We start from the raw sequence: 18,873 nt of genomic DNA on the forward strand, positions 1-18,873 counted from the left end.
TGAGTTACACGAGTTACTCTCAATCTCATTCATTCATTTTTTCAAGTTCAACGGATCACATGAGTGAGTGAAAAAGGTGATGAGAGGGGGGAAAAGAATATTAGGTGACTCTTCCACTCGCCTCCGTCGTCCCTTTGATTTGAAAAAATGAACGAATGTGATTAAGTGTAACTAATGTAATTCAATTTTAATGTAGACATATATATTTACTAATTCAAACAATTGAATTTCTTTAGAATTGATGGTTATTAGGATAAGTGGTAAGTTTAAAAACTTACTCTTGAACTAAGTGAATCCCTCCCATTATACAAAATATATGCAAAATACAGTTTACATATATCAACTGTACTTTTATTATAAAAAGTACAACATATATAGCATACTCTTATAAGATTCTTTTGAGATTTTAGTTTAGCTTTTTTAGAAGCATATTCATAGTTTTGTGTACATTATTATTTTAATTAGTTACCAAAACACATTTACATTAATTTATTAGAAAAAGATTAGGTAATTGAATAGAAAAAGATATTAAATAAATGTCATGGCAAACAATTTCAAAAATTATATCTAATTATTGATTAATGTTATAATATAATTATATATTTCTTAATTATGATATATATATATATATATTTATTGACATAGCTCACAAGGACCACTTCAACGAAGAAAAATCATACTTGGTAGAGAGAAATTGTACCTTGACCAAGAAAAATGAAAACATGACGAAAACAGGTAGCACGCATGACCGAGGTACAAAAGACAGACCTGACTAAGACAGACATAAGGCCTCCATGCATCATGCACATTACATTGTCGCATATGGAGTAAACACTGACCGAAACAAATGTGGCGCAGGCAAACCAAACATGACCGTGGCGCAGAAGCACAAGACACTGGCCCATGGCACACCAAACATGACCGAGGTGCAGAAAAGTAAGGCCATGGGCCATGGCAAACCAAAAACTCTACTAATTTATACCAGCGGGGCCATGAGCCATAAAATCCCAAAATTCTAATTTTCTTTGTCCCTTTTCCCTTAGTTAGTTAAATTAGTTATGTTAGTTAGGAATTATTCTCCTTTTGGTTGTTACTTGTTCTTCAAGCAACCAATCATATTAAGTTTCAACTTGTATAAATTCTCATAGACTTTGACTGAATTAATCAAGAGAAAAGAGAGATGTATTACACAAAATTGCACAATGTGGTATCAGAGAATGCTCTACTGTGCCTCTACTCAACTAGACCAAGAATTCTGGTCTTTCCTCTATTCCAATCCTCTCAAACCAAAGTTCCTCTTTTCGCTACAACAACAACACAATGGCAGAAGACCAAAATCAAGACATCAAAATACAAGCTATCAACAACACCAATGACATGCAAAGAAATCCCTACTATCTGCATCCTGGAGAGAGCCCAGGAGCAGCCTTCGTTACACCTCTGATGGATTGGACCAACTACCACAATTGGAACAGATCAATGAAGATGGCATTACACTCCAAGAACAAATACAAGTTCATCGATGGAACCATCTCATTAGGGGGTCCAACAAATCCTAATTTGATATATAGGAACGATGCAATATCAGGGTGATCTCTTGGATCACAAGATGCCTATCCCCTCAGATATCACAAAGCACCATTTATATAGAGAACGCACAAGAATTATGGGAGGACCTGAAAGAAAGATACTCAAATGGCGACTACTTCAGAATGTCAGATGTATTACAAGAACTTCATTCAATTAAGCAAGGTGACAGAGGGATATTAGGCTACCATACTGACATAAAGATACTATGAGATGAACTTGACTCACTTAGACCAATTGCATCATGTATGTGTGAGATCAAATGCAGATGTGGATTGGTTGGTTCAATAAGAGACCAACGTGAGACAAAGTATGTGATTTGTTTCTTAAAGGGCTTGAATGATGACTTTAGCATCACAAGGACACAAATTCTGATGATGGAGCCACTCCCCTCAATGAATAAAGCTTTTTCACTAGTCCTTCAACAAGAAAGACAACTTCTTTGAATCCTAAGATACTATTCAATGCAGTCAACAACAAACCACAAAGGACTCAGGAGAGTCAGACACAACCATGGAGGCCAAGAAATGCTTTTGGAAGATCAAATTTTGCACCAAACAGAGGGAGATGCAACACAAGGACATATGGAGGCACTAAACCAAATTGAGTCAAGATGTGTTCTTTCTGTGGCAGAGAAAGACATACTACTTCAAGCATGGTTTTCCACCAAACATGCAATAGAACAGAGTCAGGCCACCCACAACATCAATCAATACTGCCACAAAAGATGAAAGAAATGAGCAGGAAGGAGGCACTATGAATTTCAACTTCAGGCCCATGCAATATGCACAATTAGCCTCTATGATCAAAAGCATAGGAACAGGAAATTCTGAGCACAATGTGAACCAGTTGAGCATAAACACAATGCCAACAAGTGACTTAAACTCATATCCTGTGGGTCAAAAGCAGGAAGTCACATGTAATTTCTCTACTTGGATTCTTGACACAGGGGCCACTAATCATGTGTGCCCCAACTTAATGTAATTTGATGTTTTTCAATCCATCAAACCTATTATCATCAATTTTCCAAACGGTGCAACCACGTTGGCAAAATTTTATGGAACCATCACTCTATCAAACTCTCTCATATTGCATAATATGCTGTATATACCTTATTTTAAGTTCAATCTTATTTTAGTATAAAAACTAACCAAATCTATGCATTGTACACTAATCTTTGATGATTCAAAATTCTCAATTCAGGATATGACTACCTCGAGGATGATTGGACATGCTGAGGTTAAAAACAATCCATATGTTCTTAGAAAGGATTTTGAGAAATACATAGCTAATGAGCACAATGTCAATGTTATATGTAAAGTTGACAATTTTAACCTATAGCACTATAAATTAGGTCACCCTTCTCATGATGTATTGAATTCTGTTTGCAAGACTTTTGAGTATGTTAAGTTCGACTCATCAAAAGTTTGTGATTTTTGCCATATAGGAAAACAAGCTAAATTACTTTTTCCTAATAACATGAATAAGAGCATGCACACTTTTGACATTATTCATATGGATATATGGGAGCCTTTGACCATTTCTTGCATATATGAGCACAAATATTTTCTAAGTGTTGTTGATGATTATTCCAGACAGACCTGGCTATTCTTGATGAAATCTAAGGTTGAATGTAGAGAGCTTGCACAAAATTTTGTTAAAATGATTAAAACTCAATTCCTCAAGCAAATAAAGATCATTAGGACTCATAATGGAATTGAGTTCAACATGCCTGCCTTATTTAAGGAACATGTCATGATACACCAAACTTCATGTGTCGAAACTCCCTAACAGAACTCAGTTATTGAGAGAAAGCACATATATATATTGAATATAACTAGAACCATTCTTTTCCAATCCAAGCTCCCTAAGAACTTCTAGTGTTATGTTGTCCTACATCTTGTTTACCTTATAAATAGGCTCCCTAGCCATGTCCTAGACCACAAGACTCCTTATGAGATTTTATATGACAAGCAACCTAACCTACTTGAAACCAAGGTGTTTAGGTGTTTGTGTTTTTCCTCCACCCTAGTCCAACAAAGGACTAAACTTAACCCAAGGGCCATGAAGTGTGTCTTTCTTGGCCATAGGCCTGGAACAAAAGTATATGTCCTATTTGACCTACAAACTAGAGAGACCTTTACCTCTAGACATGTCATATTCTATGAGCACTTGTTTCCTTATATGAGCACAGAACACAACAACAATCCTAATCCCATCAGCAGTGAGAATAAATTCAGCTTCCTAGATGATCAACACACTATCCCTAGACCCATGCCCACTGATCAAAATGAAAATAGTACTAGCCACTCACACCATACTGCTCCTAACATTGACACTACTGACCAAGATCAAGATGCCTCAACCATACAAAGCCCAAGAAGGTCAAATCGCACTAGGAATCCACCCACTTACCTTAAAGATTTCCATTGTCATCTATTCAACACAAATGACTACACCATTGTTCATCCATTGTCATATGTCTTGTCCTATCACTCCATATCCCCTACACACTTAGGCCACATTCTATCCATTAGTGCTCATAATGAGCTAAAACATTACAATCAAGCCATCATCTCACATCATTGGATAGAAGCAATGAAGAATGAGCTAAATGCTCTTGAGGTAAACAAGACTTGGAGCCTAGTTGACCCACCCCCTAACAAGAAAGCCATTGGCTGCAAGTGGGTATAGAAAATCAAACATAAGTCATATGGGTCAATAGAGAGATATGAGGTCAGGTTAGTGGCAAATGGATTCAATTAAACGGAGGGCATAGATTACTTTGACACCTTTGCCCTAGTTGTAAAACTCACCATAGTGAGGCTTCTTCTTGCCATAGCCTTATCACAGGATTGGATTATTCACCAACTGGATGTGAATAATGCATTCCTTCATGGTGATCTTAGTGAGGATGTCTATATGACTATACCACAACGGGTTGTTACCAGTCAACCCAACAAAGTTTGCAAGTTACACAAGTCCCTGTATGGACTAAAGCAAGCAGAGAGGCAACGGTTTACCAAGTTATCTCAATTTTTATTATCCCTGGGATATATACAGTCCATCATGATCACTCTCTGTTCACTAAGAATTCTGGATCTCTTTTCATTGCTCTCCTAATATATGTAGATGATCTAATATTATCTGGCAACAATAAGAGTGAAATTGAGAGGGTAAACATTATCTTGATAAGTAGTTTAAAATCAAAGACCTAGGCACTTTGAAATACTTCCTAGGAATAGACGTTGCTAGGACAAAAAGTGGTATAAACATATGCCAAAGAAAATATGCCTTGGATATCCTAAATGATAGTGAGTTTCTTGCATCAAAACCTGTTCCTACACCAATAGTTAAAACTACCAAGTTATGCCAAAATGACTCACCTCCTTACTCTGACCCTGCCTGTTATAGGATATTAGTAGGTAGGTTATTATACCTAACTAATACAAGGCATGATATAAGCTTTGTTGTTCAGCAACTAAGCCAATTTATGGCTAACCCCACTGTTAATCATCAAAAGGCCTTAACTAGAGTGCTCAGATATATTAAGGGCAACCCTGGCCAAGGGTTGTTCTATCCTATTTCTTCTTTTTCGCCGATCAAGGCATTCAATGACTCAGATTGGGCAACTTGTGTGGATTCAAGAAAATCAATCAGTGGATGTTGTGCTTTCCTTGGTGACTCATTGATATCTTGGAAGGCCAAAAAGCAGACAACAGTGGCAAGATCTTCATCAGAGGCAGAGTATAGGGCATTAACTTCCTCTTCTTCTGAGATATAGTGGCTCACCTACCTTCTCATAAACTTCCAGGTGACCTTCACCCAGCCAGCATTGCTCTACTGTGATAATGACTCAGCCAGGCACATTGCAGCAAACTCCATCTTCCATGAAAGAACTAAGCACATAGACATTGATTGTCATGTTGTGAGAGAGCACATTCAATCAAAGCTATTTCATCTTCTCCCAATTTCCACTATAGAGCAGCCTGCAGATATATTCACTAAATCACTAGACCCATCTCCTTTTACATATATTCCCTCCAAGTTTGGAGTCATAAATATTTACTCTCTAGCTTGCAAGGGGTATTGAACATAGCTCACAAGGACCACTTGACCGAAGAAAAATCCCACTTGGCCGAGATAAATTGCACCTTGATCGAGGAAAATGAAAACATGACCAAAGCAGGTAGCACGCATGATCGAGGCACATAAGACGTACTTGATCGAGACATGCATAAGGCCTCTATGCATCATGCGCATCACATTGGTGCATATGGAGTAAACACTGACCGAAACAAATGTGGCGCAGGCAAACCAAACATGACCGTGACGCAGAAGCACAAGACACTGGCCCATGGTACACCAAACATGACCGAGGTGCAGAAAAGTAAGGCCATGGGCCATGGCACACCAAAAACTCTACTAATCCATACCAGCGGGACCATGGGCCATAAAATCCCGAAATTCTAAATTTCTTTGTCCATTTTCCCTTAGTTAGTTAAATTAGTTATGTTAGTTAGGAATTATTCTCCTTTTGGTTGTTACTTGTTCTTCAAGCAACCAATCATATTAAGTTTCAACTTGTATAAATTCTCATAGCCTTTGGCTGAATTAATCAAGAGAAAAGAAAGATGTATTACACAAAATTCTGCAATAATATAACCTCTATCCCAATGGTTTATCCAACCATAAGCTAAAGCCAATAAAGTTAGGATGTTCTCCAAAACAACATAAAAAAAAGATAATCATATCATTTAAACTTTTATCCTTAGATATTATAAAAATATACCTTTATTCTTTAATACAAATACAAAAACAATAATTTTTCTGGTAATAAAGATAATTTTTTAAAACCTAAAATCATATAATTAGTAAACGCACTTCTCACATAAGCTTGTTGGAAAGCTGCCATTGGTTGAGTTTAAGATATGGAAAGCTGACGATAAGAGGAATGATGACTAATAGTTTAAGATATGGAAAGTTAATATCTTAAATTGTATTCTAAGCTTTCCTGGGGAATAATTTATTTTTCATTTAATATAACATGTTTTACATCATATTATTTATCCACAACTCTAATTCATCATTCAAATATATAATCATCATTTTTATGAAATAATTATCAATAACTTTTTAATTTACAAATTATTTTACATTATTTAAATACATTCATACAAAATATGTTATCACTCATGTGAATGCACTAGAATCGTCCTAGTTTAAATAAAATGATCTACTTCCCAATATTTAAGGATAGATATCTAAAAATCAGTATCATTTTTTCTATTAAATTTCACTTTTATTTAATCTTTAGAAGAATAAATATCTAAACTAAAAAAAGGACAATTGTATATACTTTACTTTCGAAGTTCCAATTATTAATTTCCAAAGCAAATTTTTTATTTGTTGGGACCTTGTCACCTTGCCATTTCCGAATCAGTTGTAATTTTATACAATATTATATCTAATAATATATCTTACATTTTCGATTAAAATTTTATTAATTGTTTAAAACTAAATTTATCATCATCACTATAATAAATTATATACATTTTATTTATAATCTTTAGCATATATATCTTTTATTTATGAAAGCATTAAAATATAATATTCATTAAATATTAAATAAATTGTTAAATGATCCACAATGAAATGTAATATTATATTGATGTAATTGTCACTTAATAAACAATTTAGGGGAAACTTCTTTTGGTTTATTTGAGGACAATATTGTTCAAGAATTATTGGCATCTCCAATCCTGATTCCCGATGAAAAATCTACTTCGAAAATATTTTTTGGAAAGCTAGCTTTCAAAATGTATAATGTTCATTGACAATGTTAAAGAAAAAGTTGAAAAAAGTAGTTCCATGCATGATTTGATTAATACTATGGTTGGTTTAAAATTTTAATGTATGTATGTTTTCCTTTAGTAAAAGACTTGAATTCGCTATTGCACATGACCTAAACCTCTATTAAAAGAGTTACTATATTAGCAATATTTTCAGCTCGAACAAACCTAATAAGTGTTACAAAGGAAGCCCGTGGAAACTGGCAAGAAAAAACGATACTCACCATCCATGGCTTTAATATAGAAATACTTATGTAAAATATTTTTTCTAAAAAATGGTCCATTACTATTTAAATGAGATATCTTGATAGCGTTTAAATGGGCCTGGATCATGAATTCTGCCTTGATGTTAAGCGTACCCTCTGTTTTGGTACATGTTAAGCATGAATATGTTTAAGATATGAGATCGTAGGATGGTTAGGGTGAATGATTTAAAGAATAAAATGAAAGAAATTGTGGGTTCGATCAAGTTGAAATAATGACAATTTATAAGCAAAGTAATTAATCATACCCTGTAGATAAAATTACTATGTATCATGAGAAGTTGGTAAAAACTGTTCAATTAATACTACACGCGATATTAAGCCTGAAGTGTATGTCAAAACATATATTGAGCCTGATTTTTATTTAAAAGTGTACTCGTTGAATTATCAAAATTCTAAAATAAAAATAAGTTAAGTGAAGAGTATGAGTAGAAAAGCCTATTGATTTATTGTTGTTAGATTTAAGTAAATCTTAATATTCGGCTCATTGTTGTAAGAGTTCGATTAAGCTGATTGATGGAGAACTTTAGCGCTTTTGAACTTTTTCTTCGGCCTAACAAATGATTTCAAAGTTGGCCCAACTACCGGAAAAAAGAGTTATTCCTTTAGTTAAAATGAACTTTTCTCCATTGATTGTGGACTTTTCCATTGATGTGAAAAATAGTATTTACATGGGTTCCTTTTATGAAACATTGTGCAAGGTCCAATTTTTTATTGGTTGGTTTTTTATAAGCAATTTACTTTATTAAAATAAGAAGTACAAGTTAGGAGAACAAGTGATACTCATATCCATACTATAGAAAATTAACAAGAAGAAATACACTTATAAGTAGGGTTGGAAATGAGTCGAACTAGAGTTCAACTCGGTTCAGCTTGATAAAGATTGGTTTGACTCGAAACCCGACTCGAGTTCGATACGAGTTATTTTTTAGCTCGAGTTCGATTCAGTTAAAGTTCGCGAGTTGTTCGACTTAGTTCAATTGACTCAATTAGACAACTTAAATAGTTAATTAATTTTTAAAAAATACTACAAAAAGTTTTATATATATAATAACAATAAATATAAAAAATAATGCATGAGTCATAATAAACATAAAAACATAGTTATATATATATCGAGTCAACTCATGAACTTACAAGTCAAACTGTATCCAACTTAAGTTTGGTTGATTTAATTAACGAGCTCAATTTTCAGCTAAAGTTTGGCTCATTTGGTTCATGAACCAAGTTTATCGAGCTAAATAATGAATCGAGTTTTGAACGAATATCGAGTTGGTTCAATTCATTGTCAGTCCTACTTATAGGGGTTCAACACCTATTTCAAATAAGAGAAGTTAAAGGTATTACAACGAGCACTTAGGATATTCCAAGAAAGTAAAAAAAAGAAAGATCTATCACATCTTCAGAATGGAATTGAGAATTCTCAAAAGTAATTATGTTCCTAGAATGCCAAATATTCCAAATTAAAATGAATCAAATGGGCATCCATCTTCTGAGTTTTTGTATCTTCAAACACAACAAGGACATATGAGAGGAGAAGTTTAACTTAACATCGTTGGAAAGAATTGATGTAAAACCAAAACAAGAGTAGATTATTGCCAAACATGATAAGACTTTGAGAATGTGAAAAAAAAGGTGGTTTATCGCTTCCTCCTTTCCCCCACAAAGAGCACAATTTGGCACAATATTTGCACATAGAACACCCTTTTGAGTGAGACATAACTTTGTTGGAACTCTCCCCAAGAAAATTTTCCAAACTAAACATTTCATCTTTGGTGGCACATTACATCTCACATCTTTTTGAAAGAACCATGTATGCATTTCAAACCGAGTATTTGCCTCATTTGCCATGAATCCAAATCCATCCATTTGTGGCGTCATACTTAAGTTTGGAATTTCCAAGCATCTTTATGAGGTCCTCATACTCTTGTTGCTCCAAGAGAAACAACCTCCGCCTCTATGAAAGAGATCAAGTCCATACTCCATTCCTCCATTCCCCCATAGAGCTAACTGATGCATTTTATGAAGAGTCAGCTGAAGCAGTCTAGGAAATAAGTTTTTAACATAGTCCATCCCGACCCATAACTCTGACCAAAATCTCAAATCTCTACCTGAACCTAATCTCCTACGAAAACTTTCATCAAACCACCTTTCAATTCCTAACACTTTCATGATCATTACTAAGGTTACCTAGATCTCTCGACCAAGTCGAGCCCCTCATAAAACACTCATAATCAGTAATTTCGCCACCCCAAAAGATCCATACTCCATATCTAGATTGTAACACTTTTATCCAAAGAGAATTTCTCTCAGAAAGCAATCTCCATCTCCATTTACCTAAAAGAGCTAGGTTGAACAAAAACAATTTTTTTACCCCAAGACCACCATCATTCTTGGAACTACACACTCTTTTCCAACTCACCCAATGAATACATCTTCTCCCTTCACCTCCACTCCACAAAAATCTTCTTTGAATTTTATCAGTCTCATTAATAACATAAATTGGAACCTTAAAGAAAGAAAAGAAATAGATAGATAAGGAGTATAATACTGATTTTAAGTAGTGAAGTTAAGCTAAGTATTTGAAGAAACAAATTGGTGACCCAACATATATACAAAAATATCAAGATTATAGAAGATTGATCTAAGTAGTGCTTATTGAATTTTGTTTTCAAATTGATAAATTATTAGGTAAGGATATATAAATAATATCTACCTCGCATGAGGATGACAACCTATGCGAAAAATTAGCTTTATATTATTCTTTGATGTAGTGATAGCTGCCATTATATATTTCATTATGAACTTTTCTATGTAACTCCTTTACCTGTCGCACTCATGTAATTTAATGAAATTATTTGCCCATAGAAAATATAAAATTCTCTTTATTTCTTATTTTTCTAATAAAAGAAATTAGCTTTAGCATCATTATAAGAATCCCCTCTACCTTTAGGATGTGTTTGTTTCAGGGTATAGATTTATAATTATGAGAATCACATTCCCAGAAATAATATTACTAGGAATGTCATTCTTAGGAATATTAAAATATAATTTTAATTGACATTTATATTTCTTGAGAATATTTATAAAAATATTTATTGACATTCATAAGAATATGTAAGAAAAGCTCGATGAAAGATCAAGATGAGATGAACTTGAGAAATTGAAACTCAAGGAAGAAAACTAAAAGATGATGAATAATATACCTCAAGCACTTTTATTGAATGAATGAAAATTGAGAATACAATGAATGAATTTACAGTAGAATGGAAAACCTATTTATATAGTAACTAACTCATAATTAACACAAATAACCAACTCTCAACGATCTATGCTAAGGGTTATAATTGATTGCATAATATCAAAGGTTATGATGGTTGCTTGTGCCTTAAGGAAACTGTTGTTGTATGTAAGTTTGCATCACTTTGGTCAGAATGACCCAAGTTGGCTTAGCCATCGTCTATATCACCTCGGTCACGATCCGTGTTACACTGGTGAGATGGTTGGCCAGTGTCCTAGTCATGTGGCCTATTGTCTCGGTTAAGGTATCCCATGTTATCTCAGTCTTAGCGCGTATTATGGTCACGGTGAATGTTGGATGGGTCATGGTGCGTATTGTTGTCTCGGTCATGGCGCATGTTGGCTCGGTCAAGACGCGCTTTGCTGTCTCGGTCAGAGTTTCCTGGTTGTTTAATCCCTCAGTCAGTTGGCTACTTCCCTCGGTCAAGATGGTGCACTTTGCTTGTTTCCTAAGTCAAGTCTAATAGAATAACTTGAAATCATGTTTGTTTGTGATGTATATTCCCTAAAGTAAATGATATAATAATCAAAATACCCTTATTCTAACAAATATTATTTATTTATTTATCATTTGAGTTATATAATCTATCAGTATTTTTGAATATTTTTTCAATAGTAACTAATTTATATTACTATAGGGAAAGTAAGTTAACTTTAGAATGAAAATAGATTAATTTATCTTTTGATGCTATAACAAATTTGATTAGTGGTAGATATGTGAATATTTAGACTTTTGTTTGATCTAACCAATAAGGAGTAGGAGTAGAAACTAAAACTCTAATACGAGAGAATGCCCAACTTTTTTATTTATCTTTATGGGTGTTGGAAGATAAACATTTTTTATGTGAAGAATTAGTGGGAAGTAGGATATTTGAGAGTATATTTTTATTCGGAAAATTTTATACTAGAAAATATACTTTACAACTTGTGTTGTTACCATAACTTGCAACAATTCTAAATGACACGAAATAATACTTACCCGCTGAGTCACAACCAGATCGCTCTCTTTAAGACGTTTCGTGGCACTACCCAACATGTGCAAGCACACTATAAACCACGTCGTCCCCAAGATAAAACAGTCTAAATCTTTGTTATCGGATTCTTACTGCACTATAAGAAACAATCTCGATTACACCCACCACAATATGGCTATCAATGTTAATTCTCGAAATACCCACAATATGGCTACCCGTGCCAATTCTTTTCCCACAATATTGACTACCAATGTAAATTTTCGAAATGCTCACAATATGGCTACCCGTATCAATTCTTTTTCCCCAATACTGACTACTAGTGTCAGTTCTTGAAATGCCTACAATATGGCTACCCGTGCCAATTCTTTTCCATCAATACTGACTACTAGTGTCAGTTTTCGAAATGCCCACAATATGGCTACATGTGCCAATTCTTTTCCATCAATACTAACTACAAACATAGTTCTCGAAATTCTCGCAATTTGGCTGCTTGTGCCAATTCTTAGTGCCGTGGAAAGAAAGGGGAGAAGTTTGCCGGAAATGCGTCGGCGGAGAATATGAGGGATAAATAAAAAGTTGAATGAAAGCGCATTCAACTTGGGGCAAGTTAAAATGAGGGGAGAAAACTTCTATTCATAACATGAGATTTTTTCCAAGTTCCTCATCTCTCCAATGTGAGAATTGACAGTTGTTTTTTTTTTCCAAAACTCTTATATGTGAAACTTGATAGTTTTTTAGATTTCACCCCCAAAAGTTCCTACTAATAGCTTTCAACAAACCAAGTTTTAACAACTTGAAACTAAAAAATATATATATATATTATTCCTAACCACTATTCCCAATTTTTTTTATAAACCAAAACATGTACCCTTATAATGGATAGGAGAATATCACACCTATTATATATATATATATATATAACTCTATGAATGGAGTCTCCAGAAAGGATCTCTTAGTCATGTAATATGGGATAGATGGGTTGAATGTTTGTAACCAGGTAGATTCTACCTTCTTTTTCCCCTACATAGAAGTTTACCAAAAAAATTAAAAGTTTGTTATTTGTGCCCTAGTAAACACAATATAGGAAGAAGTTTAGAATAAGATCCACGGATTTCAGATGAGTTTGTCCACGTGCTCTATTATGTAAGTAAAAATGCTACAAAAGATAGAGATAATAAAAATCTAGATCCAAATGGCTCAAGGAAGGCGACACTAATTCTAAATTTTTCATGGTCTTATGAATAGTAGGAAGAGGCATAATTCTATTCACGGGCTTAGTATTCATGGGAATTGGATTGAAGATGTTCATGGTATTAGACAGGGGATTCGTAATCACTTTATGACTCTTTTTAATGAGCATAACATGAATCGCCCGACCTTGTCTGGCATCTCTTTTAGCCAATTAGACCCTTCGGACAATGCTTTCCTTACTGCTAAATTTGACGAGGAGGAGATTAAAAACGCCATTTGGGATTGTGAGGACAGTAAGAGTCCTGAGCCTGACGGGTTTAACTTTAAATTTATCAAAGCTTTCTGGTACATCTTGAAGGATGACATCATCAATATGGTTCGTGATTTTCATGCCAACGGAAAAATTACTAAGGGCGTCAATTCTTCTTTCATCTTTTTAATCCCTAAAAAGTCTAGCCCTCAGCTGATTGGGGATTACAGATCTATTTCTCTTATTGGTTGCTTATATAAAATCCTGGCTAAGTTGCTCGCTAACAGATTACGGAAAGTTCTTGGCAAGATCATCAACGATACTCAATCTGCCTTTCTAAAAGGTAGACATATTTTGGACGACGTTGTGGTCATCAATGAAATTATCCATGATGCTAAGAAAACTGGTCAGCAGTGTGCCATTTTTAAAATTGATTTTGAAAAAACTTTTGATTCTATTTCTTGGAGTTTCATCGATCATATGATGTCTCGCTTAGGGTTCTGTTCGAAATGGAGGGGTTGGATCATGGAATGCTTGACTACTGCAACAACGTCTATTCTGGTCAATGGGAGCCCCACATAGGAGATCCATCTTCAACATGGTCTGCAGCAATGAGACCCTCTCTCTCCTTTTCTCTTTCTCATTGTGGTCGAAGGCTTGTCCGGTCTCATGCGCAAAGCTAGCTCTCAAGGTCTTTTCACTCCCTATAAGGGGTGCCTTGACAATATTGATGTCTCTATGATCCAATTTGCTGATGATGCAATTTTAATTGGTGATTGCATGGATCAGAACATTTAGGCTATGAAAAGTATTTTGCGGTTTTTTGAGCTCTCTTCTGGTCTTAAAATTAACTTCAACAAAAGCAAATTACTTGGTATTAATGTCACTGAGGACCATATTCAAAGTTTGGCTGATTCCCTTCACTACAAGATCTGTCATAATTCTTTCAATTACTTAGGGGTCCCCGTGGGTGTGAATCATCATCGTCGTGCAACTTGGAATCCTCTTATTGATAGGATTCGCTCTAGGCTCTCTTCGTGGAAAATGAGTCATATCTCTTTCGGGGGGCGCCTCATCTTGATTAATGCGGTCCTCTCTGCTCTCCATGTTTACTATTTGTCCTTCTATAAAGCTCCTGTTGGTGTTATTCATTCGATCCAAAAAATTCAGAGGGATTTTCTTTGGGGTGGGACTCAGAATCATAGGAAGATCCCTTGGGTTAAAGGGGATAAGGTGTGTACGCCCAAGTCTAAGGGTGGGTTAGGTGTTAAAGATATTCATCTCTTCAACCTTGCCCTTCTTGGGAAATGGAATTGGCGCATGTTCTCTGAGAGAGATAGTTTGTGGTGTAAAGTTTTGAGTTCTAAATATGGTCAGAATTTTGCTAACGTTACTAGGATTGGGTCTAGGTCTTCCTTTATTAACCATTCTTTATGGGCTAGGGACCTCAGTAATCTTCATCCTATACGTTCAGATAATAATCATTGGTTTTGGGAGGGTATTTCTCGGTGTGTTGGAGATGGGTCTTCGACTAGGTTCTGGCACGATAACTGGGTGGATTCTACTAACCTGTCCTCCATGTTTAGAAGGCTTTATTCTCTCAGTGTGCATCAGAATGCCCTCATTAGTGATCTAGGAAGTTGGTATGAGGGAAAATGGGTTTGAAATCTTTTCTAGAAACGTAATCTTTTATTTGGGAAATTGAACTAACGAACTCTTTTTTGCAAGTAATTCAAAACACTATCATTCGACAAAACGTTCTCGACTCTTGGGAGTGGCGCCACGACAAATCCAACCATTTCTCAGTCAAATCAGCTTATGACCTTCTCTTTCAGCATCATCACCAGCCTCCGACTCGCAATATGAATCACTTTTGTATGCTTTGGAAGTCATAAGAATCTCCTAGGACCAACAACATCTATGGCTAAAAGTTGCAATGGAGACTGAAGTGACTCGGAATAGACAATAACAAAGTCCACGAAGTTAACTAAAGGGAAAACATAGTGCTGCATATTTCAATGGTTATTATTGTAATTAAACTTATGTTAAATATAATAATATTTCGGAAAAATGTATAAAGCCTTCCAAAATTTTATGTTTTTGCAAGTATATATTATGAACTATTTTTTCTTCCAAATTATCCTTTAAACTTTATTACTTAATGAAATTAGTCTCTATATAAATATAATGTTAAATTACTCATAAATAACAAGGAAATTACTGCAATCAGACTCATAATAATAGCAATGCAACAATATATGTTAGTCAACATTGATATATGGAGAAAACTACCATCAAAATATAAAATTGATGGAGAAGAAGAAAATAAGTAAATTAGAGAGTTCAAAGTGATTAATACAATAATATTGTTATATTTATAAAAAAAATTAACAGTTGAGATTTAAAAAAATGCATGAATTAAAATTTTCCATTACTTTTAATTTAATATTATATTTATGCATGAATCAATTTTATCAATAGTTAAAATTTTAAAAGTAATTAAAAAAATAGTTTATAACTTAAAATTTAGATTGGTCCGTTTTTTTCTATTTCCATGCTTAAATACTCTACTCACGTTGATCCATAAGCCTTGGGATCAATGTAACACCCTTCCTTCTCTACATATTGAATACTTGACATCACTTTACAAAGATAACAATGAATATTAACCCAATTGATAAGTGAATGAATTTATTACGTATGATATCAGGAACCCAGGAAGGGGTTATCTAATATATGCACCAGGTGCATGGGTTAAATAAACCCTATGAATGTCTTCGTGATTTTTTCTTAAAACCCAAATAATTGACACAATGTGTCAAATACAATTAAAACTTTCATTAATTTTCGATTGATAAACTTCTAGTACCAATGTTCCACTCAGTACGTATGACAAAAATACTTCACTGGAGTACTTACAAAAATATTTTGTAACATATACCAAATGGCTAAAAATATGTAATCCCATATGGTCTTTTTTATTTTTTATTTTAATAGAAACATCTCCATCCACATTTTTTTTCCAACTCACTATCTTATTCATTTTATTTTATATATTTATAATTTATCTTACCTTTTTCTATCATGAATCAACTAATGAATATTATTTTAAAATACTTATATTTTCAAGAGTTTAAAAATATACAAACGTTGCTTTAAATATTAATATAAATACATAAACTGAGATATACAATATGCTTCAAATTTAATTATTAGAAATGATTATCAGGTTTTAATTATCTTATTTATATATAACGATAAAAGACTCAACACTTATTTATTATAATACTTAAGTTTAAGTGAATAATAAATTCTCTGTTTTTATTTATTTGTCATTTTTTTTTGGGAAACTTACCTTTTTCTTGTAACACCTCATTTATGTCATGCGACCTTCCAGACCCATATATATATTGAGCGTGTCACTGGTAACATCCTGACCCATGAATACATCCACCCACCAGCTTAAATACCACCTGTAGTATTTTATTCCCCATAGAGGGGAGTTTCCCGTGACTTGAACCTATGATCTCAGGGATAAATAATCATTATTCACATGAGTCGCTACCATTAAGCCACCCCAATTTGCACATAGGAAAATATATAATTTCAAGGTACGATTTACTAAATAATATTCAAGATAAAAGAAATTTGTCAAAGATGTTTTATGATTATTCATAATCCTCATAAAATATGTAGTAAGTAAATTCCCTCAGTATAGTAAACCATTGTCTCCCAAGATAATATTAGATGTTGTCTTTTCCAATAAAATCAACAAAATGTTACAATACCAAGAAAATGTGGATGTTTCACCATCTAATCCTACCAGAGCATAAGAGTACTAACACAATTACACAAAATAAAACGAAAGAACTTCGAGAGTCATAAGAAAACTATACTACTTTAAATCTTCAACAAGCTACTCAACTGCTCCACCTACAATTCATTTATACATACAAATAAACACACAACATAGAGGGAGTAAAACATTAAATCATGCAAAAGTGACGAAGTGGATTTATAAAGAATCATAAAATTAGAGCAACACAAACAATTGCAGTTAGACAATATACATAACAATTATTATCTCTACTCATAACAAATATGTACAATGATGAATGATGTTAGTGTATTAGGTATCGAGATGTATACACCACGATTAAGTGACCTCTTATGCTATGTTCATGCAATTCCACTAACCAATCACCATCAATTGCCCGAAGGCTAAGACCTAGTGGGAAAGCAACCAGGAGTACAGATTTCCTTAACAACGGCAAGTAACAATATCTATTGTTTTCCAGTATCAGAAGTGCTTACGTGGTAAGCCCAGTTCGTTTCAGGAACCCTCTCTACCGATGACAAAATGTGCAAGGGGGTGTCAGAGACTACTTGGTTTGCATGTAGGACTATCCTGATCATATAGTTTATAAGACTGGACCCTCACTGGATCATCCCACCTAAGCAATCCCTCAAGGCTTCTTGATGAGACACCGTCATTGCCATCCCTATTCAAATCCCAATGATATTGCTATCATCATATCTTTCCATTTTCTCCAACTCCAACTAAAAATGCAATGATGTGCACACTGACTATATCTTTTTATCAATATTATCTCAATTTCAATTTCCAATAACATCACCTAAGTTAGTGGTCTCAGCCCCAATGCAATTTTTATCATATAAATGTCCTCATGACAAGCTCAAGACATAACTTAGTGATCAAAATAAATGGGTAATGTCCCAAGGTCACTACACTTTCAAGTGTGTGAATAGCCATAGGCTGTCAAGTATCTGCAAATAATTCTCATTCACATATGAATTTAATCATGATCACTATCACTATGATAAGACAAACATATACATTCAATACTAATTATAGTAGTATAATAATATTATAAAGTCATATTAGTAAGCCACCACTATCAAACATATAATCATTCAATCAAGACACATTATTTTAATATTCATAACTAAAATGATTAAATGAGGAAGTCCATAACAATCAAGACAATTGACCTTTCATTAATCATTTTAGTCTAAGGATCCTCCAACTAGTGAATATCATTGGAGACCCTAATGCTACATTATAATACTACTATGTCTAAAAAATACAATAAATTTAATACAATAAATTGAATAACATGCTGAGAAAATACAATAAATTTAATGTAATTCATGGTAATGATTTTTTTATTAATGAACATTTTCTATAATGAGACATGTAAATATGAACAAGAAGGAATAATACTTTTTAAAGATTTCATTTTTAGGATTTGTATGAAACCCATAGCACAAGGTGTTGGGATATAATGTATGCCCAAGAACCAATTTGTCATGTTTATAATAAAAAAGTTATNTCATCCTATCCTCCTCCTCATCCTCATCCTATTCTTCTCCTCATATTCATCCTCATCCTTATCCTCATCCTCCTCCTCATCCTATACTCATCCTCATCCTCA

General features: G+C 33.9%; 1 pseudogene; it reads left to right on the forward strand.

Moving 5' to 3' along the window:
- Positions 685–18,873, forward strand: part of LOC109352895 — a 27,749-nt pseudogene continuing 9,560 nt past the window's right edge.

This window comes from Lupinus angustifolius, chromosome LG07 (assembly GCF_001865875.1).
Source record: "Lupinus angustifolius cultivar Tanjil chromosome LG07, LupAngTanjil_v1.0, whole genome shotgun sequence".
Classification (NCBI taxonomy): Eukaryota; Viridiplantae; Streptophyta; class Magnoliopsida; order Fabales; family Fabaceae; genus Lupinus; species Lupinus angustifolius.